This window comes from Tauraco erythrolophus, chromosome 13 (assembly GCF_009769465.1).
Source record: "Tauraco erythrolophus isolate bTauEry1 chromosome 13, bTauEry1.pri, whole genome shotgun sequence".
Taxonomy (NCBI): Eukaryota; Metazoa; Chordata; class Aves; order Musophagiformes; family Musophagidae; genus Tauraco; species Tauraco erythrolophus.
The window spans coordinates 5,384,964-5,412,100 of record NC_141477.1 but is presented as its reverse complement, the minus strand read 5'-3'; positions in this window follow the sequence as shown (position 1 = coordinate 5,412,100).

Here is a 27,137-nt window from a genome sequence, read left to right as displayed (position 1 = left end):
TCATGTATCTAGTTTATTGCATCAGTGTTGTAGTACAAGTAATTAGAATCTCACTGAATTTTTGTAATAAGATAAAACATTTCCTAGAGCATGCAGGCACATGTTAGCACAAGAGATTTGATTTGCCTCCTGCAGGGAGGCAAAACAGGGTAGAGGAGGTCAATGGCTTTTTTACATCATTAGTCCTAAATTTTCATCAGCACTTAGACAGTTGGGCTGCTTTTGCCAATTCTTTGTTTGTGATCCAACAACTCTAGTGCTTTGGAGCAGTTGGTGACTGTATGACACAATAATCTCCAGAGAGGCCTGGGATTGTCAAAGGCATTGTAACACAATGACATTTTTTTCTGTTAAACTGTGCCACATTATAGTGAGGGAAAGTTTCTGGAAAATGGGAGTTGTGCGTAAAATATGCAAAAAGTACAACTTTGGTTGTTCTGTCTGGGCACTGTCATATTCAGCGCACTGAAGAAGAATGCACATTTTCTTCACTTTCCTTAGCATCCAGCAGTAAAACCATCATACATGAATGATCCACAGATTATGCAAGCACCAACTGATAAAGGTCCAAGAGATTCCTTATTTCATTAAATAAACAGTAGAACATAAAGTAAAATAAACACAATGGGCAGTTGTTTTTTTTTTTTCTTTTTGAAGTTCGCAAGTAAAAGGGAAACTGCAAAATGCAAATTAGCTCGTTTTTTTTTAAAACAGCATATCTGAGATTGAAGCATTGAAATTAGCATTTGACTAACTTCCCATAGAACCTGACTTCTTGCTGCATCCTGCCCCATGTACATCTCTACAAGGCAACTTCCTAACATGGTGTGACCACACGCAGATAGTTTCCATCTGTCTTCTGTGTTCTGAGTTTATTGAACACCCCTGTCTACCTCTTTGAAGTAAATGTTCAAAAGCAATGCACTTGGTAGAAAGACCAGGGCCTTATCTTGGATAAAGGTGCAGAGCACTACTGAGCTCCATGTATCAGTCCTGTTAATTGTGTATGAGTATGCCCGACTGCTGCTCGATACAACACAATACAAAATGCTATCACGTGGAATCAATTTTGGTAGGTAATAACCCTGCATAAATTATGGGAACGGCATAACAGCAGACAGTCAACTGTGAGCTGGGAGGTAAAGTAATCCTAGCGTATAAAAACATCTCTAGTTTTGCGATTTGCACTTTTTTCAACCAGCTGTGTCAATTATTCTGACCACTTATTTTTTATTTTTTTATTGTTTTCAATTTAAGAATAATTTGGGGGTTAACTTCTATTCTCTACAACATTTTACACTTATTGCATTGTCGTTCAGCTTTGTTTTTGAACAACTGGATGTCTTGATAGTAGTGAGCCTCTGATCTCATATACTCAGGTGATTCAATGTCATAGTACTTACCCTATATAAAATCAAGTTGTGTATATATGTGTGAATCTCTTTGGCATCCATATAAACAACTGTCTCATAATGCCAGCCTTTTGTAGACCTTGCTGGGCAGAGTCCAAAAGTGAGGCATGTGCACAGTCATGAGGAACCATGGAGACTTGATGTGGTCATTCATGTGTTTCAGACTGTTGACTGCATGCATGGCAAGTCTGATTTTGGGAGGATGTTCATGAAGGTAACATTTAAGTTGACATGATCATAGTTTCAGACCCTTAGATGCAAACGTGTTCATAGCTCATATGGAGGGAGAATAAAAGGTACCCACTGATAGCCCAGGAGAACTTGCTTTATGCGTTTGTAATGACGAAAATAAGCTCTGCCTCATCTAGCATGGCATGTCGTTCATCGAGGGAAGTGTTGGAAGTGATCTGTGACTGCCTTCTGTCAAGCAAACATGAGTGGGATCCTGATTTACTTCTTCTATGTTTATTAGCAATGAAAGCTGTATTTGACCCTCATTAATCCTGATTGCGAGGTACCAGTGCAACTTGCAGTATGCTAATGGCATTTCATCTGCCATTCTGCTGTGCATTCCCACCTTCTTTGTTCAAGTCTTTTAGGAAGATGCATACTCACGCATTTGGAAACACCAATGTTTTTATTACTGCAGCTTCTGCTTCAACTCACCGTATTCATACGAAGAACTGGCTGTAGCTCGATGAACAGACACAAGCAGGGAACAGACATAAGAGGGGGAAGGTGACATATAAAAAAATGTCCTTAAGACATTTGGCTTTCTTGGCTTTCTTAAGAAGTAAACAAAGCAAACCAAAAACTACCACAGCATTATTGTGATGGCAAATTATTAAGATAATGTATTAGCTTCATTCATTACAGCCTAGAAGTACTGTAGTGGAAGCAGGCAAATCCAAACAACTTAAAATGAAAATCAAAATGTTATTGCAAATCATGAGACTGTGAAGGGAAAAAATTACTACAGAGGCAATAAACTCTGTTATTGTTTGTGCTGTAAGAGCTTTCTCTAATTTCTTGGGCTAACAAACAATCCCATCTAATTACAGAAACATTCTTCTTGATTAGGGTTGGCTAGTCCTTGCTTGCATCTTACTATATTTCATGAACAAATGAACTAAGAGTTCTTGATTGTGTGACAGTCTTGGACAACTGTTGCTACAAATTTGCATTAAAAAAAAATCTCAATGCAGTTCAACAACATTTATTTATACCCTTCCAGGGCATCAAATATCCTACCAAATCCCTTTAGGGAAAGCCTTGCATACAAAAGAGGATAAAGAAAAAGAATGGTGTTTTCTATGTACTGGTCTCTCTCCTCTCAGAACTCCACCAGCCATCAGTCAGTCTTTGAAGCCTGGAGCGTTGCTTTGCTGTGCTGGGTGATCCAGATAGGGACATCTGCCATCAGTGCTCCTGAGAAGCTGAATGTGGAGAAGAGGAGCCCTCTGGCCACGCTGCTGAACTGCAGGCAGAAAAACGCCTTGACAAGGCACTTCAGGGGTGGTTCAGGTCCTGTTGCCTTTGTGCCATCTACAGAACCTCACAAACTAGTCAACAGTTTCCAACATCCTTTGAGTGCAACGTACTGCTTAAGTTGTAACTACAACGCAGTGGTAGATGCCTGGTGTGCCTGTAACCTCCCCCGTGTGCTGCGATGCAGCCTGGTACCTATTGCAGTTACTTGGTAATTTCAAGTAACAAACAGAATCTGATATTCCTAAGCAACTGATTCGAAGCTCTCAGTATATGTTTCTCAGCTTAGAAAGAAAATAAAATAATAATAATAAAAAAGGTATTATAGGGGTTTCACTTTGGCTTTACTGTTGTAAAATTTTCCTCTTAAAAAAAAAAAAAAAAAATGGATTGTCCTGAAATCTTAAATTCAAACTATTGGAATTTGCCAGTTTAACAACTAATGCACCAGTTTAATGGATTACCTGACTTTTTTGTTTTCTTTTGAAAGTATAACAAAAAGCATCTCCTCTTTAACTGGAAATCACTCAGAGGGAAAGTGTCAACACAAGCTTTAGATTAAAGCAGAAGGAATGAGAGCTGTCTCTTGGTTACGTTAAAACCTTTTTTCTTCACACATAAAATAACTAGTTTAACAGTTGCTAAGATCTGAACTGTACTGGTGTGTTAACTTAAATATTATATTCTCCATGCTAATGTGATAGTTAGTTGAATAGGAAAAATACACTAATAAAGGAATATTTTATAACTTATCTTGATTTTAGTCTCATCTAGATGAGTTTTGCCATTAATTACACCCAAAAGTCTAATGATTTAATAATACAGAATGCTTCAAAAATGGTCTCTTTCACTCAACCCCCCCTTTTTTTTTTTGTCTTCTTGCAAGGAATTGCAAGCCTGTTTTAAGTCTGATCATGTTTAAAGAATAAGAACTTTTCAATGGATTAATGATATTGATCAATCATGATATATCAGTGATGTATATCACAATGATATACAAGTTTTTCTGAAGCTAGCACTGTTCAAGTGAAACTTGTTATACACTTAACAGCTAAAAGTATTTTTCTTTGGAAATGTCAATGTATCTAAGTGAAACTTATCAGTTATGTTGTACTTCAATAGTGAAAGACTGCTCAGGCCCAGGATATGCTCAAGGACCCAGAATATGTAAAGAAATTTGGAATTTCAACCTTGGCACCTGAATGAGGTGAAGTTGAGTCTCAATGTTGACAATGAGACTACCAATCACTTGGATCTGTAAAGCAGATCTTAACAACATTGAGCACTGCATGCCTGTCAGTAGGGTGTCACATCACCATAAAAATAACAGTAGCTAACAGGGAACAGTAATTATTTTTTCCTAAATAAATTTCCCTTTTCAAATTCAATAAAATCAATGCATATCCCCCTTTGGAAAGTGCAGTAATAAAATTTTCTGTACTTTAAAATAAAGAGAAAAATAAGACATATCAAAAGATCATTTTCTCATTTCAGAGAACATGTTCTTCTCAAAAAAAAAAATTAAAAAAATAAAAAAAATAGGCAGGAGTGCTGAAGAAGCATTCCATAAAGCAGGTGACCATTTCACCTGAAAATCCCAGTTGCAGTGATAATAGCGAGATATGATTACAGACAAAGGCAGGAAAGGAGTCATTTAATGATATTTCAGTTTTCTAGCTCTGCTTATCAGGATTATCTTGAATTAAATTAATCTGTCATTTATTAGTAACATTTTTTAAAAATATATATTTTATGCAAATACTTGGCTTGTTTTTGTAAGATCTGTGGCAGTCTGAGCTCTATGCTTTATCATAGTGACACCTGAAAACACTTCTAAATGAAGCTTCTCTCAGTGTTTCTTATCGAAATTCCATTTGTAGGTCAAAGTGATTAATTTAATTTTCCTCCACTGTCCTTTCTGAACTGTGATCCAGCATGTCAAGCTACAGCCCATGTGAACTTCTGCAGCGCAGAAAATAGTATGCCTGCACCTAAAAGGACAAATTAATGCTAAAATTTTAAATTGCTTCCCAAGCGTGAAGATAACACAGATATCAGCCTTGGATGAAATAAACACTAATCTTGCTCAAGTTACTCGTGCTGCCTGCCATGGGAAGAGCAATCACCTAATGGAAAAGGCACAGCATTAATAGCTGGGTTATTTGACTTCAATTTTCAGTTCAGCTAACAACTTCAAGTACGGGTTTAGGTAAGTAACTGTGTGTCAGTTTTCCCCAGGTAAAAACGGGTCCGGCTCTTCTCCCTGGAAGTACTGTGAAGATAGTACATTTGAGCTCTGAGCCAAGATGACAGGTCACATTTTTTTGTTCAACTTAGAGATGAGCTGATAATAAAGAATGGGTAAAAATCCCTTATGCTGCTGAGAGATGCCATTTGCAGCATGCTGCTCTTCCGCTAGTACAGCATTTTGTGTTTGTCAATAGCTTTTATTCAACGTATGTACATGTACCTGGTATTAGATTTGTATGCATATATGCACACATATGCAATGTTTATTTTGATTTTTATATACTCTATTTTTACACATGCAGCTTATGTACATACACCACTTTGTAGTATGTCTGATATTTTGTGTATGCCTTAATGAAACTACATCTTGTTGCATGGTCATATTTAGTGTCAGTTTAGTGGTCAGTCTAAGCACTTCCTACATATATAGTTAACCACATACTGAGGGGAATTGCACAGATGTATCTGAATTCTGTTGAGAAATAAATAATCAATACTTGACTTTGCCAGAGTCTCAAGAGACAGCACAATTCACTTAAATAGGTTATCCCAGTACCATATTTAAACTTTCTAGACTTAGACCAGCTTCCAAAACTTCCTGCACTGTCAGTGGGAAGATATTTATATTAAAAAAACCTAAAACACATGCACAAAAACTCAAAACTGCAACAAACCCCCCACAAGTACGATCCAACACGTCTACTTGGGACCAGCTGGATTCCTTGTAGTGTAGCTGGTCAGAGCTTCCCTCTGGAAGCACTCACTCTCCACTGAGCATTTCAGGAGCCTGTATTTCTAAGTTAGAGATTTCTCAGATACCATTAAGGTTAAGAGTATCTTTTCCATTTAATCTAATGTCTTCTCAATGATGTTATCATTTCTGTAGTTTCCTGTTTGTAACAAGCAGTATTTACTGCAAAGGAGAATTTTGAGGTGAAGTACCTTGGTGCATGGAAAATTATAAAGTTGTAAATCCAGTCTGAATGTCCAGCTTGGAGGGGAATTTTTCTCTGTCTCCTACTAGTCAGTAAGAGGCCCCTATAAGTACTGATGGACAGGTGAGAAATGTGACAAGATAATGATGAGGAGAAGTAGTGGGATGAGCAAGTGAGCCCAAACTAGAAAAAAAATGGACTTGGTTATTTTAGGGTACTTAATTTTTCAATAATGAATAAGGAATGAGAGGCATTCTCCATGCCTGTGAGTGGGGCAGGACAGAATCCATCAGGAGAGAATCCATCAGGACCCATGGCAGGATGCATGTGTACTGCAGGTAACGTTAGAGCTGTGGGAATGAAAGGCAACTGCTTCCTGGAAAAGGGAAAATGAGTGCTACTATGCAGAAAGAAATAACAAGATACAGCCTGAATAAGTGAGATCAGTGTCAGATTTGCTCTCTGTGTTATAACCGTGCATGCCAGGCCAGAAGCTGATGGTCTGTGTGGTGGTCAGAAGTCAAATTCTGGTGAAGGATTAAGAGCTCTGTTTAAAACAGACTGAGCTGCAGCTTGGAACTCTGTGCATGTGATTAGATTATCAAACAGGCAAAGTAGAAGATCAGTCTAGAGTAAAGAAAGCAGCTAATAAGGATAATTAAATTTAAAAATGAAAATGGTTGTAGACAAAGCAGAGAGGAGAATGGGAACCAAGGACAGTCTTCTGGAAGCCCATAGGGAAATATGGAGACATAATGAACAATGAAAAAGAGAAAAGGGAGAAGAGAGGGGAAAAAAAAGATAATCACAGAAAGACAAAAACCTTAAGAAAAAAGAGACAATGGAGATACTGAAGACATCTTACAGGTTGTGACAAGATACTGAGTCAGCCTGTGTCCCGAAGAGAAGCTGTCAGCAACGGTTTTAAATTGAGAAAACAAAAAGGTTTTCAATCTCCATATAATTATACCTTAGAATACTAGTAACGAGAGAGTAGAGAACTTTACACTGAGAATGCAGGTTTGCTAGGTGAAAAATAATGCAATCTGAGTCAAATTTCTTCTCCCTGTTGGATTGTATTTCCTGAAAACAGAGAGTAAGGAAATTATTCTTAATATGAAAAGACTCAGTGCTACACTAGATTAAACGAAAGGAATCCTCTTGATTCCACAGTTCAGGCAATGAGCAGAGGGAGTTTTTTGGCATTTGGCTCAGAATGCAAAAATCTTAAAATTTAAACACCTTGGCAGAAACCTACTGGAAAGTTGCCGAGAGCTGCCTTCCCCACTTCCCCCTCCCCAGTAATAGCTCAATTTGCAAAAAAGTAAAACAAGCACCTTTCAGTTAGTTCCTTGCTTTCCTTCATTGTTGTGGGGTTCTTAGAGTTTCCTCCACGGACAAGCTATGGGGAGTTTACTTTGCTTGGCTTAATTATTTATGAGTAACTCTGTTTACAAAGTATATGTAAAATACATCAGCAATCTGTCATTTTGTATCTGTAGCAAAGTCCCACATTGCTCCCTAAAGAATGAGGGTGCGAATTCATCCTAATGCAGTTTTATTGGCTTGCGCGTCACTGAGGCTTGATGCTCCAGACAACAGCACAAATTTAGACCGAGTCATTTTTTATGATACCCCTGCAGAACATTCAGTAACTTCACTGAAGGCAATGATACACCACCAAAAATTTGGTGCCTGGGAGAGAAAAACAAAGTCAGGCAATTGAAATAAAATCTCACTGGAAAACATGTTAGTGGATCCCTCCTCTTTCCAAATGCCCGTTTTTTGCTGGCGCTGAAATACTCAACAGATGTTCATCCCGTAGCTCATCGTGAATCAGGATCATGATGTCACTTCTTTCTTCTGGAAACGTTTGTTCCAATTTTACCTGTCTGAGAGCAGTGTAAGTTGACAGCAGTGATGTCACGCAGAAATAGAGCACTGTGAGCAAAGATCCAGGCTAAACAGGGCAGTGAACTTCAGGCACTGCTGGGAAGAGGACTGCTTGGAGCATTGCAGGTATCAATGGAGACGGTGTAATTGCCTCGTAACCTTAGCAAATTAGCCTCCGGATTTTGAATAGGTCAGTGCCTGCTATTAGTGCAGCAGGGATTTACAGCCTTCAGATTCTTTTCTTAAGTTTTTATGCTGCGCTTCTTAAGATGAAAAGGCACACCAAGAAGTGTATTCTGACAAGAACGAACAGACCGACTACGTATTAACTTAGTGCTTTTATTTCCAGGCTTGAACAGAAAATAAAATAGTACTTGAGGCCATGGGGATTTGAGTAAGGTGGAATGCTAGTGTCTGGAGAAAGGAAAATATTTTGTTCCCTCAGTCACTTGAAAAAAAATCTAAAGAAAGTGCCTGCAGGCTAAAACATCATCTTTTCTTCTGTTCAGTCTTAAACGAAGGAAAAATGGGAGATAGTAGGCAGCAAAGAAAAAGTTAGAATATAAATAGTCCACCAAGCTCTTATCTTAATTACAGATGTATATTCTTCATAGAAGCTGTAGGAAAACCACACAGCAATCTTTACCATGGTCGGATCATAAGGTGTCTACTACAAAGATGCTTTTACAATTTTTTTTTTTTTTTTAATTACAGCTACTCTGTCACAATCTGAGAGTTTCCAGGATACTTAGCCTATACACTTTCCAAGATCTATTTTTATTAATTTAAATATTTTAGTGATAGGTGACTACCACCGGATTTTTTGCAGAAGAGGAACCCAGGGAACAGCAATACAGTAGGGCAGACTCGTAACTGACTGAACGTGCCTTAGCTTCTTAGGGACTACTGTTTATCACTTGCTAAATATAGTGATTTTAAAATATTATTTATAAAATTATTCTGTAGTATAAGTCTTCTTTCTAAAAGTGCTTCTTCTTTATCAGTAATTCCAGTGAGTTTTTAAGAACTTTCATGAACTTTTTAAGCAGGTCTAAAGTTCGGATGCTAAATGTTCAATTTCATGTTTGCAAAGCAGGGTAGATCTCAGGATAGCAAGCAAAACTAATGCTTCAATAAGATACAAAGGAGTAAGTACAGATATGAAGATTTTTTCCTAATAATCCTTATGGATTTAAGGCAAGAAATCATTTTTTATTTCCCCATCTGCTAAGCAACTTGAACCATGCAACTAAAAATTATTCATCTCAACTATTCCCAAAGTTAAACCATTCTGGTGCTTTTGGTGATTTTCTTGAGGCTTTTGATCTGAATCTGACTTTCATCTCTGGGCTTAGAATTCCAGCTGAACACGGTTTTACAAATGCATTATTTATTTATTTATTACATTTACAATATCCAAAACATTATTGTCTCTTTTCACCTTTATTTGTGCTACTGGTCTTATACAAGTACACAAATTCACTTACAAGTATAAGATAATCATAATATGTATTAATCTGATAGATCTCTTACTATATTTTAATGCTTCTTCAGCTGTACAGCTGCAATTGTTTGGGGGATCATGTAATCAGGAATAAGACCTCTGAAATGGAAAAGAGAAAGGAAATCATTAGTCTAAATGATTTTAATGTAAAGACCCCAAACACTGATGACTTCTTCTAAAGCAAACAGCATGGCAATGACAAACTACTAAAAAAAGCCCACAGTATTTTCTAGTAGTCTGGTTTTACATTTATTTTTATTTTCAGTAACAACTCTTGGTCCTTTTTCATTCTCCTCTTTCATTTTCCTCTGAGTTGATACTTCACTTGTTTTCAGTCCACCTGTGAACTATTGCCTTTACAGAATTTCTTTCTGAATATTTTCAATATAAATCTGTCTTGAACAAACAGTAGAAATGAAAATGTTCATTTTATCCCAGGATAGAAATTTTTCTCTGTTGGATGCTTTCCTGTGACTTACTGCCCCCTGAAGTTTTAACACACTTTTGACAATTGTTCTAATTCCAATCTCTAAAAAAAAAAAAAAAAAAAAAATATTTCACTGTGATTGACAGTGGAAACTTTGCAGCACATTTCAGAGATGCAGGTAATTAGTCAGTCATTACAGTGTGCTGAAGTTAGATGGCAGAACTTAGCACCGAGCCACCCAGTCATAAGGGCATGACAACAACGTGTCATTTGCCAAGGACTGCAAAATGAAAGCTTTCAGTTTAGCATGGTATAAGAAAAAACCGAACCTTTACAATAAGCTCTGCATTTTAATGCTGGATCACCTCTGAAACTGCTATCAAACTGTGCTTTGACCACAGCAGGGGAGCATTTGATTAACTACCAACAAGAAAGCAAGCAGCGAACAATGAGACATCAAAGACGGCAGCTTTCTGACAGCATTTATTGAACAGTGATTAATGAATGACATAAATGAAGAATGTATAACCTCCAGTACATTTAAGAGGGCAAATCAAGTATCATGAGATGAAGTTCAAAAGAGTCATTAATTGGTAAAAATAAAGACCAGCAGTTTTAAAAGTATGATTAAAATTTCATATTTGCTCTTGTTTAAAAATTGATTGTATAGGGTGACATAACTAATATTCCTATTGGAATATAATCTTCTCAGATTAGTTGTTGGAGGAAGATTGATGTGGATTTCAACAGGCATTACAATAACTTTTAAAATACTGGCCATATTTTTGTAGAAAAAAACTAGTTCTTATTAACCGTCCTTATTTGTTATAGTAACTAGTTACTGTTCAATTTTCAATGGCAAAATTAAATACTTTTAAGAAGAGCAGAAATATTAGAAACATCAGTCAGACATAATAAGGGGAAAGGTAATTTAATTTTTATACCACTTAAGCAATTTTTTTATTCCCTTGGTTTAAGTCACCTATAACTAATGGCTCAAATACGTATGTAATGTAATTTCATTGCATTCAGATGCAACGTTCAGGCCGGTGCTAATCCTCTAGTTTGCTTATACTTCTGTCATACACTGCAAAATCCCATTCGTACTGGCCAAAGTACGATGCTGTGGTCAGGGTGAGCTCAGAAGCTCAAAACTGTGAGCAAAGTAAAGGTTGCCAGTTTACATAGTGCTTTCCTCCTGGCAGCTACTTGGTGCTGGTGTTCCTCTTCCGCCATGTGTTCCTCACCACTCAGTGACGTGCTCTGCCGTGAATGAAAACGTGCTTCCCATGTGGCTCACGCCTTTCATATTTCATATTGCATAAGCTCCATGCAGCTGGAGGGAGCTGAGGCCAGTGTTAGAGAGCCTCACGCGCAGAGCAAGTGGAATTCACAGTTCTGAATTAGGTACATGGGTTTCTTTATCCAGAGAGGAAGAGCTGGTGACAGGCTCGGATGGAAGCCAGCACATTAAGCAGTAGGCTGTGCAATCTACATAAACAATAGCAAGTGCACTGAGCTTTGTCTCAATCTTACCCAATTTCTTGGAACCGAACAAGGCACCCATCCACAGTGGGACTGAGGCACGAGCAGCACTTTTCTCACAAAAGGTGGCCACTAGAAGCCCTCTGCTCCCCTTCGCAATAGCACAAAAATGAGGACAGTCATTGGGATTAGAAGAGACCAGATATAGCTCCCTCCTCTGCCTACAGGGATTGTGAAATCTCTCAGAAGAGTCCTAATTAGTGTGCTATGTTCTATGGAAGAGTGCTCTTGGTCGTTCCTGATGTTATTGCACTTGGCATTAAATAATTAAATCTTTGCTGGAGAAAAGATGCAAGGGAAAGGCGGGGGACAGGAGGGGGCTAGAGAGAGTACACCAACAGGACTTTTAAGCATAACGTCTGCAAAATTCAGACTTGTATTCTCATTCCTATAAATACACCAACATTTCACACTACATAGTCATTGAAGGAGGGAACACGCACATCCTCATCCCCAGTAGCTCCCTATCTAGTAGACAAATCCAATTTTCTTTTAATGAAAAATTAAGAGATTTTTGGGAGACTCAGAATGTCTGTTGCGCATGCTCAGAGCACTTCTTTTCTGCAGGGAGGGTCAGACACCTTCCCTGTGCAGAAGTGTGTTAGTGTCCCTGAGTAGCTGGACTTGGAGATAAATCCTTTCAGCGAGGTTGCAGAAGAGTGCAAGGTGTCTAGGAGAGAGAGATTTATATATGTTCTCTTGATGCTTCTGAGGTGAAAGTTTAGCATGTGATAAGGCAGATGTATGGCTGCTGTATTTAATTTTATTAGGAAGCTCTAAGGCAGAGGTTTGTGTGAGTGCTCCTGAGTGTTTGCTATACAAGACCATTATGTTGTTTTTCTTATTTGGGACATGACAACAGATGGAAAAGAGCTGCTCTGCTTGATGTCAATCATGTTTGTGACTGAATAACCTATGTAGTTCTACTGATACAGCTACTTAAACAGTTGTATTGTTCGAGGTGGAGGGTTCTGCTGTGAGTGAGAATTTTTTTCTGGCTTTAATGCAGGGTAGTAATACTTTTTTTATGCACGCACCTACTTACAAAATACACTAGAAAGATGTGCTTGGGAAACGACCTCTTTGGTGACAATTGTATAATTGTATCTGTGGTCTCTGTAGGTGATAGCCTAAATATATATAGTTTTCAGAAACTGCATATTGAGGCAGTGAAGAACATGTTCAATAATTGTTATTTGTGGGCTTTTTGTAGTGCTTTAATAAGACAAAGCGATACCTGAAGTTAATACTTTCCTGTGTGAGATTTAATGTGTAATCTCGTAATAAGAAGTTATCTTCTATCATTCCAAGATAGTAAGCTTTCTGCATTTATCAAAAGTTTTGAGGGCTTGAGAAAGGAAAGGTCTTTTCTTGAGACTGCTAGCATTGCCTCGGTCAGGCTAAAAACAATGTCTCACTGCTTTTAAACCCAGGAAAAGGCAGTTATAATTAGTGACATTAACTGAAGGGTTTCAAAGACTGTTACATCTGAGAAGGCTTCTAGGGTTAGGGAGGGCAAGGTCACGGTTTCCAGTGTTACGATCCTATTAGTACAGAGCACTTTAGCTAATCTGTGCTCTGTTAGGACTAAGTTAACACCAGTGCTCAGAAATGGTGTTGAAAGTTCAAAAGGCAGCACTTAAATGCAACCTTAGAGCTTCTGCTTGGCCCAAAAGGCCTCCCTGGCAGTGACTGATACATATGCCTTATTAAGTGCTCTGGCTGCAGGTGCACCATCGTGTTTTTGAAGAGAACTTGCTGTACAGCAGCTCTAATTGTGCTGTTTGTGGCTAGATGTTCAAAGTACCAAATATGCCCTCTCCCACTGAGCTGCCAGGCTTGAGTCTGTCTGGAAGTCAAAGTCCATGCATCTTGATAGACTCACATATACAGATTTATATTTGAACATCATAATGTTCTTGATCTCGTGTATGCTCTTCACTCTCTCATTATCCCAAAGGAGGATTCATTTCAGTGATGAAGGAAATTATCTCTGTATATAACTGTATTTTTTTTATATTCTTGTCACTCAAAGGCACGTTATAAGTGCAAAATAGAAATTTAATATTTTGATCTAAAGTGACAAATAAAAAGGAAAGTTATTAAGCTCCTATTCATCTGAATTCTGGCAAAACCTCTGGTGTCTTATGGTGATATTCTGTCTCTGCAGCTGTGTTGTAGAAACCAGATGGCACTGCAAAGCCTTACATTTTGCACACTATATCTGTGATGCTGTGTGAAACTCAGCTACAGTTACGTTATGAAGACAGACTCTTCTGCACTCATCTGGAGTGGAAGAATAGGAAGCTTCCAAACTTGAAGGAAAAATGAGCTTAAATGCTCTAGCTCCAGAGAGTGATGATGATCTTCGAGTCTTAATATTGCAACTCATCTTTACTTTCAGAGGTTCATATTGTAGTAAAGAGGTTATCTTTAACTGAAATTAGCATTTGTCACTCAGTGTGGACATCATGGAATTTACTGTCTTTTGAGTTTTACTAGTTGTGACTCTCTTTCATGTCAAGACATGCATACAGATACTAATAAGCCACCTGCAGTGCTGTCTGCTTGTCAGAACATCATTGCCCTTCTGCCTATCTTAAAGGGCTGCTCTTTGACTTGGATGTTTCTCCAGGCCCTCACATGTGTCATAGGTTTGTTCTGTGTGGGTTGCCAAGGAAAGGCCTGTCACAACCAACAGCTGCATCATCTCAAGACTCAGTTATAGCATATAGCTTTTCAACACCCTCTGTCGTGACAACTACCATGTGCGTGTTTCTTTGACGTCTCTGGGAAGTTGTTTCATGTATCCTAATGCCTGTGGCACATTGGTCTCGGCGTTGTTTTACTGCTGCCTCCCGGCTGTGAGATGAACAAGAAACTCCATCCCATGCTCATCACAATTGTGCTTTCCTGTTTGCGTCTCTCTAATTTTTCATTGCCCTTTTTTAATTAAACTGCAGGATCTTTACATCAATGATTATTTCTATCACTTACATTATAGCTTGAGCAATGGTGGAAAAACTTATGGAAAAACAGCTTATAAATGAATTTGGAAAGCAAAGTGATGAACAAAAATATTTCTTGTTGACTGCTCCATCTTAAAAAAAAAAGGTACAGATTAAACCACTAAACTGGCTTAGTTAATAAGCTAGTCACATATGTAAAGTTTAGCTATGCTGACGTTTGTTATAATCAGGAGATTATTAGAATACAGCAGATTTTAAATGCAATGTCAGCGACTCACTGAGCCATGAAATAGAGTATGTCAAGCCCTGGCCATGCTCTCTGCTTCCACTGCTCACCGCTATTCTGTTTGAATCCCAACACTGGACGCTCGGGTCGGTGGGCTGCTCAGGGGGAGCAGGCTGTTAAGCATAAATCTGAAATTTATACTAGTCCATAACCTGACTGCTCGGGCCTCTTGGCTCTGTTTTTTTTAATTTTTGATTCAGTGTGAATCTAAGCACCTTTTTCACTCCATGATTTCCAAACTTATGGCACTAGTTTTTGTCCTGTATTTCAAGAGTATATTACTTTTTGACAGATTTTTCTTCTATTACTGCACTTACTCTACTGCTACTTATTTCTGGAAACTCTGTAAGAGATTTAACCTTAGCTAAGAGCTTTCACTAAAAGTGGTAAGGGTTTGCACAAAGGTGTCTTCTCCCCTCAGTTGAATGTTATGTTAACGTCTACTAACATAAAGCCACTCTTTGGAGTCCACAGTTGTTGTGGAGTGGACCTTTGCTTTGGAATCTTGCCCGCATTAGCCCCCATAAATCACAGGCAAGGTTGCTGTCTTGTTGGCTAGTTCTTGCTTGAGACAGGCCCACCTCTATAATGGCAGTCTGCAGCCTGTTTTCCTGGTGAGCCGACTGGAAAAGGAGCAGGCTCTGTGGCATGCTATAACCCTGATGCTGTTACCCTGCTTGCAGAATACATTATATGCCAGCCCTGAGATACCACCAGCTTTACAGATATTGCCCTCCAGAATACAGCAACAAGCTGTGCTAAATACGTAACTCTTCCTACTGAGGTTGTGGCCTATAGCAGCTATGCTCGTCCTTTCCTTCTGCAGTTGCCATTTTCCCTCTAAATATTACAGTCCCAGCTATATTTTTTATTTTATGTTTGTCATAATTTTTGTGCTGAAGACATGGAAACTTTTGAAAAACACAGTTATCCATAGTGAAAGGTAATGCATGAGTTCAGTCTTCTGCATTGCTACTTCATTTACCTACGACATCCTCAAGTTTGCTGCAGTATCTTTAAGGAAGTAAGCTAACTTAATTGCAAAGTCAATGTTAAATGACTGTATATGTCATGCACGCTTTGCACAAGTATCTTCTTCCATGAACTTGAATTGCCACGTTCATTCAGCTTTCTCCTAAAGGGCTTTGAGAGTGATAATCTGATTTTCTCATCTAGTTTCACATGTAACAGAGAGACACAGATGACAAACTACTGGCCTGGAGCACAAAATCCTTCAAATGCATAATAGTATTCAGGAGTCTTAAAATAGAGTAAGCTCAATGTTTTGTTTTTTAAAATATATTCAAAATGAATACCTGAAAAATATGCTGTATAATGAAAAGAGATATGAAGTGATTGCCTTGAGAATGACTTACAAAGATGACTTTTACCCTTCAACTCATGCTCTATACTGAGCATTTCTCTCACATATTAGTTTCCAAGTGGATTTCGATGCCAATAAATGATGAGGCTTTGAAATGGCTAGAAGTAAAGAAAGTTCTGCTCCCAGGAATAAAGAATACTTTCTTACAGAATCCCCTCCACCCCCAGACTTAGTCTGGGAGCAATCTGCAACTACAGTGGATAACCCACTCAAATTCAAATGGGCAATCAGTCGTAAGCTTGTCTGAATGCCCAAGGGGGCTGATAGGCTCCTTAGTTATATGAAGAGGAGGATATTAAATAGAAAACTTCCAGAAGCTTTTCATTTAAAATGGCTGTGATAACAACAGAAGTATCTGATTCTGCTAGCTGTATACTTGATGAGGTGCGCATACAAAGTGACAGAAATTTGTGCAACACACTTGGGGTGTTCTCTTGCTGCACTCTGTTATCTTGCGGTCTAGGAAGGTGTAGGAGCTTTGGGTAATGTCAGAGCTCAAGAGAAACAGAAAGGAACGTTTCCTGGGAAGATGCTGACAATATGAACAGTGATGGCTATGCAAATTGGGTGCTTAGCAGCTGAGAAGTGGCAAAGAGAAGGTGTGGGTAAGGAGGAATTTTCCTATCACACAGGTTTCTGTTCCGGAGGTGCTTGCCCATTTCAGAGCAACCTTTTGCTGTAGAAACACCCTTGAAACTCAGAAAAGCCCCTGTATGGCTAGTAAGGCTTACAAAGTCAGTCTGAGCATCACTTCTACTGGAAACAAAGCAGGGTCTCAGAGCATGTAGAAACTGAGCTTTCCAACACTGCCATTCTGAGAGAGATTACAACACTGTGTAGGCTGTTGTCCTGGTTTCAGCTGGGATAGAGTTAGTTTTCTCCTTAGTAGCTAGAACAGCACTGTGTTTTGGAATTGGTATAGGATTCGGTATGAGAAGAATGTTGATAACATACTGATGTTTACAGTTGTTGCTAAGACATGAAGAACTTTTCAGCTTCCTACCTTTTTCCAGTATGCAGGTGTCCAAGCTGGGAGTGAGCATAGCTGGGACAAAGGAACCACAACTCCTAGTCCAGGATTTGAGCTTAGGTTTAGGATTGAGGGCCAAATTGGCTGATGGAATATTCGATATCATACACTGATTCTCTTCCCCATCCCCCAGGGGTGGTGGAGAGTGAGTGAGCAGCTGCCTGGTGTGTAGTTGGTATTAAACCATGACAACTGTCCTCAAGAATATTTGATAATACAGTATAGAAATAAGTGTGTCTTCAAAAACCAGATCAGACTTTACAGATTCAGTGTGTCTAAATTAATATTTTCAACTGTAAGAAGACGGTACAGGAGCAGGGAAACTTTCCATGCATTGTGCAAAACAGATTCTTCATAGCATCTTTATTTTATGCTATATGCTGAATAAGCCACCACTGGAACAATTTTCTCAAAGTTATGGTAGATTCTCCATCAGCAGTAACTTAAAAAAACTCAATACAAGATAGTTTTTTTGTTTTTCTTTGACATGTCCTAGTCAAGCAGAAATTAATTCAAGAAAGTCCATTGGTTTGAGTTGAGCAAGGGGCTTTTAGAGATCATAATCGTAGTCGTCTCTGGATTTAAAATCTTTGAATCTTGACTCTTAAGCATTCTTGAAGACGTTGCCCTTCTGTGTCAGCTGCCATACAGCTGTGGGTAGGATTCCAGGTTGAAGGGGGCTAAATTGTCTTCTGGCCAGAGCTGTGTGCTAGAACACTAAAAAGGTAGCTTGTATTTTGTCATATGGAGGAAGTCCTCTGTTCCTGGTGTCTTGGTTTTTAATGGATGATAAACTAAAATGGTTCCCTGTTAACTGTTGTATTGAGAAAGATTTCCTTTTCTGGTCTTTTAACCTGGTTATAATAACAGGCAGGGTGGTTGTGCAGATTTCCTCTTCTTCTGTGCTAAGGAACACATTTCTGCACTGATGGTTCAAGGACATAATTCCCTAAGTTTCTATGGGTCAGCCTTATCTTTCTTTTTTGTATTTTGACATTTAAATAATAATGTTGTTTATGTGCAGAATTCTTACCAATGCCTAAAACTTGCCTACAAAGACCCAGTATCTATTTTTAGATAGGCATATATTAAATGCCATGCTCCTAATTCTAACTGAGATTCTGTTGCTTTAAAAAAAATAAATAATTAAGTTTACTGTCCTTGTATCTGTCTCTCTTCCAGCATTTTCTTGGTAATAAAGAGTACTACAAATGATAGCTGGATTTGGTAATTAGACAAGACTTCCTTTTTTTGTCCTGTTTTTTTTTTTTTCTGTAATGCGTTTTGTCTGTTTACTGGCTTGAGGTCCCTTCCCCCTGTGAGACTTATCTTTTTAATGGCAGTCATTTTTAACATGCACAATTTTTCTTTAAGCATGACATTCACTATCTCTGTAATAACAATCATTTGGCTTATGATTTAAACCATTACAGCAGTGTACCATGCTGTGAGACTCAAATGCTGGCTTCACTTTTACGTTGTTTACTTTCCTATCAGCATGTTGACAGTTCATAACTCTTGGCTACTTCCACATTGACTGCAATTTCTGTAGAGCTCTAGTGGAAATAAAGCACTCCATCAGAGAGTTGTTTTTTTGGATTCCTTGCCCAAGCAAACAACTCCGAGTTGCACTTGGTAAACTCCTAGTAAGATATTGAACTAGTTAGTCATTCTAACATGGCATGAATTTGCTAGTGAAGTGTGAAATAGGTGTAACATCATTTTTTTTAAAAACATATCTTAAGTGTAATAGACAAAGATCAATGAAAATCTCATAACAACATGAGATGAGTTATGTTAAGTACTAAACTAATATATCAACTGTTGGCTGACCGATTTTATTTTCTTTGCTCCACCCCTGCCCTCTCCTCCGCTGAAGAACACTGCTCCAACTGAGGGATGCTTCTTTACTTGAACATTTAACCATGATGCTCTGAAAGTGAAGAAAGCAGAAGGGTCTGGTTCAGAGGAGATTGTTTTATTTTGATTAGTGGAATTTATTTGGATTATCTAATGGGTCTTCAGAGACCTTTGATCCCTGCAACCATTTTACCTATTCATCCTGCTCTTCAGTTTTCCAGCTAAATCTCTGTAGCCAGTCCAGTCACATGAGTGCATTGCTAGGAAAACGCATCTTAGTGCAAATGGGCTCTGGAAACTCAGCACAAAGAGCACCTGAATATGAGCAAACGACTAGGATTTGGGTTATTTTTAAGAGGTTTACAATTTGGATACAAGTTGAGTGGAGATTTTTACTACTGTTTCTCAAATCGCTGCCATAAGATTCTCAACTGCATTTTGAGTCCAGTCCTATTTCAAAAAAAAGATGTAAATAATTTTTTACGTGGAAAGGAATTATTTTTCAAAGGTATCCAGCCTGAGGTGTACATACGTTTAACTTGGGCAATGTTTTATGAGGCAGACTGTTTCTGCTCTGCATATTTTAATCTTAACGAGCCTTCCTTACGAAATGCATGCTAGTATTCTGGTCTGTTATGCATGCAAGAGAAGTCTTGGTATCGATGAAAAATATGTATTAAAGTTGAAAATTTTCATTGTACTCATACTTATTTTACTACGCACTTTTATTTCTTTTGGTAATTAGTTTGGGGTTTTTTGTGGCAACTGCTTTTTATTAAAATGGAAAATAGAATGAGGGAGAATTTTTTGTGTTAAAGATGGTTGAATCTGCCTGTCATGAGCAGTGCAGAGTCAGAATTTGTTTTATGGAAAGATAAATGTATTTAATAAAATCCCATTTTCCAGGCTTAAAGCTAACGAGCTGGGGAGCTTATACTTTCAGATACTACTAATGACTTACGAGTGTGTTATGCTCTACACGAGTACAGTGGTACCTAGTTTCACAATTACACCACGAGTTTGCCTTGCTTATATTTAAGCTTCAGGAATTGCATGATTATACCTTTTCAGGAAAACATTTCTAGTGTGTTCAGTTGTAGATAAAAATAGCTGGAAATTGTGCTTTGATATTTATTTTAAAGGCTTAAAAGCTAGAGAAGTCAGAAATACTTCAAAATGGCTTTTAATAAATCTTATGTTGGGAAACTGACTGAAAATTTCTGAGTGAGTGCAGTTGTAGTATAGTTTTTGCTTATGGCAACTGTTGTTCATAATGAATGGGCATGTACCTGTATCTTTCTAGGATAAGATTGCAGGGGCAGAGTGTGTGGATTTCATTTGAGTCTGCTTTTTGATAGATGACCTCTTGTGTACCTTGAGGGCACTATGCCCATTCTTGAGGTCTGGAGGCAAAAATATTAGGGTCTGTTGTTTGTTTTTAACTTCCTTATTAAAATTTCAATGATGACGTCTTTTAAAGAATATTTACTACCATTCTATAATTTGGATCATGGCAGTGTAGAAATCTTTCTAAACTCTGCTTCCCGTTTATCTTGTGTTCTAGCATCTGAATTCATATTCTTGTAAAAGTAAGTGGGTAGGAGGAGTGTAGGGGAGAAACTATTCTTGAAATATTCTTCTTCCTCTTGGAGTTTTCCTTTGCTTTTAATCTTGAAATTAAAATTGATGGACAGAGAATAATTTGTGTTAATGCAGCTGTTATTCAGTTTGAAAGATGACTAACAGGAAGATAGTGCTCTTGTGTGGGGAACAAAGGGTGACAATGTCATTCTGCACATCAAGTTTGTCCTACACTGCCTCTGAAGCAGCTAGTATACTAGCTTAAAAAAAAAAAGCTTTTGAACCAGTACAGTGTCAATATGCTAGAACAGTCTCCTAAACCTCTTGTCATCTGTGATAAGGACATCAATAATAGTCATTGTCAACCTTCATTAAGTTCAGATCTTCCATTTTTATGTCCCTCAAGATGTTTCTCATTGATATTTTCCCTGGAAAGAGAAAAGGTCCTACAACAAGCTAGTATATAAAGCTTTATTCCATACCTCAGGGCTCTTAGTACAAAAGAAACAAATTATTTTAATTACTCTTTTTCTGCCTGCCTTTTTTTTTTTTTTTTTTTTTTTAAGTTAGGTTGGTTGGTTGTTGGGGTTTTTTGAGTTCCTCTCGGGTGTTTAACCTGTTTCTAGATATGGAAGAGCTTATTAATTCACATTATAAAGTCTAAGAAAATGGGAATGTTCTCCTTCCAAACAAATAAAAGGAAGATGTCAAGAAAATTAGCTCCACGCTTCCCCTTCTCCAGGAATTTATCTAAACGTTGTTGCTGATATTCCTTAGTTTACACATGTCTAGAGTTAGTTTTTAAGATTTTCATTAGCTCTTGCAGGTTGAGCTAATATTGATCAGCACCATGTGAGTTCTTTAGTTTTCTTCAGAAAAGACAATGAGAAAGATAAAATTTCTGACTCTGGACTGAGTCTGAAGTCTTTTCAAGCATGGGAGGTAAGTGGTTTGGAGAATGGACATTGATATGTTCAAAAGCAAGTGACTTAGCTCACTATTTGATTTTTATTGAAGGAAGAGAAAGAAACAATTTCTAAGTTCATTCAGTGTTACATTCTTTTAAGCGCTCTCAGCGGTCCTCTCCAATGTGAGGGGAAAATATACCATGTCAGAGGAGAAAGGCTCACACATTCGACATTGCTACAATTAACAAGGAATTGTATATATTGTATCTTAAGCTTTAGGAGTCTGTGACTTGAGTTGTTGCTCCTTTTGAAATTACTTGCTAGACAATGACCTATTTCCTCAGACCTTGCTAGAGATTTTGGCTAGAAATATTCTCACACAAAAAAGAAAACTTATCCCAAAAATACTTGGAAGTGCAATGAGACTTTCCTGAGGCTGCGAAGAATTGAAAGCAGATATTAGGTCCCAAACACTTCTCATATTTTATGTTAATGTACGTTTTTTAAATCTAAAATTCAGAATATCAAACCATTTTATGGAGCTGTTTTCTTATGCCTTTCACTTACAAATGAAACTGTACAATCTAACACTCAGCCCAGCAAAGTCACTCTGAGAACAAAGTATCAAACAGAGTGTTCTCGTAACTGGCAATTTTATAATCCAGAAAGCATTTTGCTGCCAGTCCTGCAAACCTCTGTGAATTTAATTGCACAAGCTCACTTGTAAATTATTATTTAAATGTTATGTAACTTTTACTATAGATTTGATGGTGTTACACCGACAGTATTGTGTCTATTTACCCCAAATTTGAGCACGTTTAGTGAAAAACAAATTACAGCACAAAATAGAAATAGGTCTATTACAAAATCCCTTCAACTGGATGTCATTTTCTGCTTTCAGCTAGATCTATGAAAAAAACCATCCTTTTTTTTTTACTATAATTTGTCCAGCTGAGTTGAATTGCATGTTCAGGTTCAGTTAACAATCCAACTCGTAGTAAAGCTTGTTAAAGAACTGAATATACTTCCAGCCTGGTTATAAATAAGTCTACTCATAAATTCTCATAAACCTGAAAGAAGTTTCCAACAAATCTAGACTGACCAATTTCAAACGTGAATAGCTGTAAAGTCTGCATAATCTTCACTATGGTTGGGATATGCTGGGAGATATCTGAGATCCTGTGATCATGTTTTTGGGTGCCAGGCAATGAATTTGGTGGATAGAAAGACATCTCTGCTCACTGTAGGAGCTGAGGTTGCTTTAAAAATATGTATCAGTGGAGTTCCACATATCAGTTAATTTCTTTGCTTATTTGTGGGTTGGGGTTTGTTTGGTTTGGTTTTTGTTTGTTCGTGTTGTTTTTTTTTAAATAAATTTTGATCAACCAATCCCGCTTGAAGTTTCATTAGTGCAGTGCGTGCAGAGCTGAGGAAATGTCTTTCTCTGGCGTCACTTATAAGGGACTCTTCAGGTGGTGAATGTACTCATCATCCTCTTTTGTCAGTGTTACGGGACTTCATTACAGCGTGCAAGCACTTGAAAGAGCCATACCTACTGTGTGAAAGACCTGTGCAGCTTATAAAAGAAGATATCCTATAGTGTCATTATGAGTTGTCAATGCAATTGTACCTCAGGCCATTCCCACAACATATCTAATTCTGTTCCACTCTGACCCCTTTCATGCCAGAAAATGGTAGAATTGTGCAGTTGTGTCTTTGAAAAGTGGCGTAGAGCCTGGCACAATAGATTCCTTATAATATCATGCAGCATATTGAGCTAGACCTACGGAGATTTTGAAAGAGATGAAATTATGCTGATGATCATATGGGAGAGTTAAGTCTTATCTTCAGTCTTAAAAATAAAACATGGGTATATAAATTTTTTTACGTTGAAAGCCACTCTATAAAATGACATATGAAATGGTCATGAAAGTCAGTGATGCCCTGAAAACGCACCATATTTTAAAAGGTCATTCAAATCCAAGGATTTTGTGTCAGCTTTTCTAGCACTACACCACTCTCTGACCCAAATCCACCACAGAGACTGCGCTCTCTGAAGCAACTGAAATTCCTCTAGCATCCCAAGTAGCGTGACACTCTCAGAGTTTCTTGCGTGTGGGAGGAAATTGGGAAAACAATATTGCTCTCTAATATGGCTTACAATTAAGAGACGACTTATGTTTTCATCTTAGAGTGGACTGGAACTGGTGTATGTGACACAGCCCTTCCTCATCCCCAGTGTGGACACACAACGTGAACGCATCATCTGAGCCATGTGTTGGTGGGAAGGTAGTCCCAGACTGCGGCGTCTGGTCACACCTTCCGACTGTTGTGGAGAAGGGATGATGGAGTCAAAGATGTCGGAGAGGAGGGAGGAGCACTGCAGGATCCTGCTACACATGGCTTAGGGATGACAGACATGCATGTGAATCTTGAATTTATACGCAGGAAAGCACTTCCATCCTTAACCTCACTTTTACACTTTGCTAAATCCAGATTTAGTGCCTGATGTTCTTCTTGTTATATAGTTGTGAGGGTGCATAGTCTAGAAAATCTTGAACTGATTTACTCCTTTTTCCTTGACTTTTGCCAGTTTAAAGCCATAGTTCCTGGGAGCAGACACAGGAATCTGAAAGCAGAATTATGTTCACCTCTTAGCTTTCTGTTGTAAGCATAATATTAAGAGTGTTTTCTCCATATTAATGTGTAGCTCATAATTGTTAATATTGCCAGTGATTTACTGATGAGCCTCTTCACTTTAAGCAATGCTGTGACTCAATCCTTTTCCCTGTAGCATTAAGAACTAATTTGACAGTTGCTACAGGCAAAGCTGCAAGATGACTCAGATTGTCAAATGTCCTTTGTCCTCTCAAATGCAAAATCCTCCAGCCAAGTTTCAAATGCAATTCCATTTTATTCCAATTTATTGTTCATTTCTCTTCTTGACATAGCAGCTCCCTAACAAGTCCGTACATCATTACTTAAACGCTTGCTCACAAAGGACTGTTGTCAATCACTGGCACAGAACATCAAGCAGGAAGAATGTCGGATCAAACACATTTTGAAAGGTCTGCCACAACAATAGCAAAAAGCTGAATCAAACTGGGGGGAAGGGAAGGGCTAAAAAGACTTACTTGTATCAAGCAGATGAGATTATTTTAAATAGGCCTAAGACTCTTAAAATCATGCCGAATTAATTCCTTTCTAGATACTTCTTAGAGTGCATATTTTTTTAAGCATTGGTGATAATACAAGTGGTGGATAAAATACTAATACCAATGAGCACAGCAGAAATGTAAGCATCAGACCATTCAGACCTTCCTGGGGCTGCAAAGAACCTTGGAGTCAGCCTGCAAATTACTAAAAATAAAATCAGAAATGATCGCTCTGGGAGTGAATCACTCCTGGGTCATCTGTACTAACTGTAATAAGAGCATTTTAAATAGTCATAATTTTTTCACGCATCTTCTTGAGTCATGATCTTGATTTTATTTGCTTTAAAATGCCCACAATAAGAGAACATCTGTGGTTCAGTTTTACAAACAATATGTTTGATTTTCATTTATTCTAAGATATAATTGTTCTTTACATAATGGATCAAAGCCTCCATCAGTTCAAGAGGTAAACTACACAAAGGAATTAATCAATTTGAAATTCAAAATACTAAAATAGATTTTTCATTTTGTGTGCCTCAATGAAAGTAATTAGATTTTTTTTTTTCCTAATCTGAGAGGAATTTAACAACAGTGTATAGCCTTGAACTTCGCCTGATCTCTGCACTGTAGCTGCATACAAATCAATAACACACTTCACTTACAAGAGTTTATGTCCTTGTCAGCTCAAAATTCTGGTCAGTCAGGGCTGTCATGCTGAAGGTGAACTTTGCACATCTCTCTGGATTTGTTTGTCGCTTCTGGTGGGTAAGGGAATGGGAGTGAGAGGAAAAGAGCAATTGTTGTATCATTCTCTGCCAACCCTACTTCACCCCAAATCTTAAAAATAACAGAGCCTTTCGCACAAATGGGAAAATGTTGCAATCCCTGAGGAATTTTTGGTATGACATTCCCCTGAGGACGTCTCGGTGAGTTGGGCAGCAAGAAAGCTGACAGTGGGTTTCAGTTGTACTGAACAGGGTTCCCGCTCTGGGTACTGACGCAGGAGACCAAAAGGCAAAGCAGTACATGATAATTTAATATGGCAAGAGCTGGCGTGCATAAAGAGACAATGAAATACGGGCAGCGTTATTTTATCTCTAACTTTTAAATGCTTCCCTGTGAAATTGCTTTTTCAGTTGTTTTAATGTAATTCTCTGTGTTGTTTTGTTTTGGTTTTATTTTTTTTAAAGTAAATAAAAACCCCACTACCTCCATTGTGTGAAACTGCAAAAAAACTGTGGTCAAAATCAAGCAACTGAATCTGCTCCATGGAGGGGAAAAGCTACCATAGCATCCTCTCTTTACAACATCATTAAGCAGATTATGTCTCATTTTTTCTCATATTATGAAAATGTAAAATAATTATTCAAAGATACCATCAACCATATGAATGATATCCAGAAGCAATGGGAAATTCTAGGTAAATCTGCAACGCAATTGTATCCTTACAGCATCAATTCAATTTCTGAATTTTGAACAACCTAATCTTATCATCTCAAAGCTGGAACACATTTCATTAGTTTACTTACTATAAAACTTTAGGAAAAAATTTCTGAGAAAATATCAATAAAATTAATGGAAGCGTAAAATCTGTTCAGGCATAGTTTCAAATTTACATTTCTAGGAGGAGAAAAAATAATTTACTAATGGTAGATTTTTTGTTGATGACTGTTGGTTAACAATAATTCATTGGAATACTGTAGATCCAATAGTATCAGCATTAAAACCTGCTAAATAAGTTGCACAGCTTAACCTGTGCTTGTGCTCTACCCGCAGAGTATGTTGATTTAATAGCTAGAGTTGTTGGTAGCTTCTTTTGAAGTGTCTTTTTTCCCCATGTGGAATTGGAGGTTCTGAGTTGGGTGCTGGCTTCAGTTCAGAGACCAGCAGCTAGAAGAACAGTAATAAGTACCATTTGGATTGATTAGAAGATGTAATACATATTAACAGTGGGTAAAATTGAGCAGCATCAGCTGAAAAGGGAGCAAAGGAAAGGGCCAGTGTTATGCGATGTATTGGTTTGATTTATATTGGATGAGAAAATTGCTGGTAAGTTTATTTTATTGAAAAATTAAGTAACAATCAGTAGAGTTTTTAAAAAAGTACAGATTGCTTTTGAGTTAACAAACCATAAAACTGATTCAGTGCTACAGAAGTGGATAACCATTGTTTTATTCTTTTCTCAGTTTTCTTTCGGTGATTGCATGAATCACTACTGTGTCATAAAGTAAAGTCTTAAAAGTGAGACAATAAAAAGAAAAGCCTTAAAATATTTTCCTGGGATTAAAAGATTGTTTGATTTACTTTTAGCTCATCTGAACTTGGTTGTATTGACAAAGTCAATAGTTAAGTCATTTTTTTCGTATCATTATAATAACTGGCTGGGGAAAAGATAGCAATTTCTTTCATTACACCTCGAGCAGAGGATGGATTGAGATGTAAAAGTGAACCTTTTAGTAAAGTGATGGTCTCTAAACAGCCATGGTTAGCTTCCAGGCTGGGGAAATCCA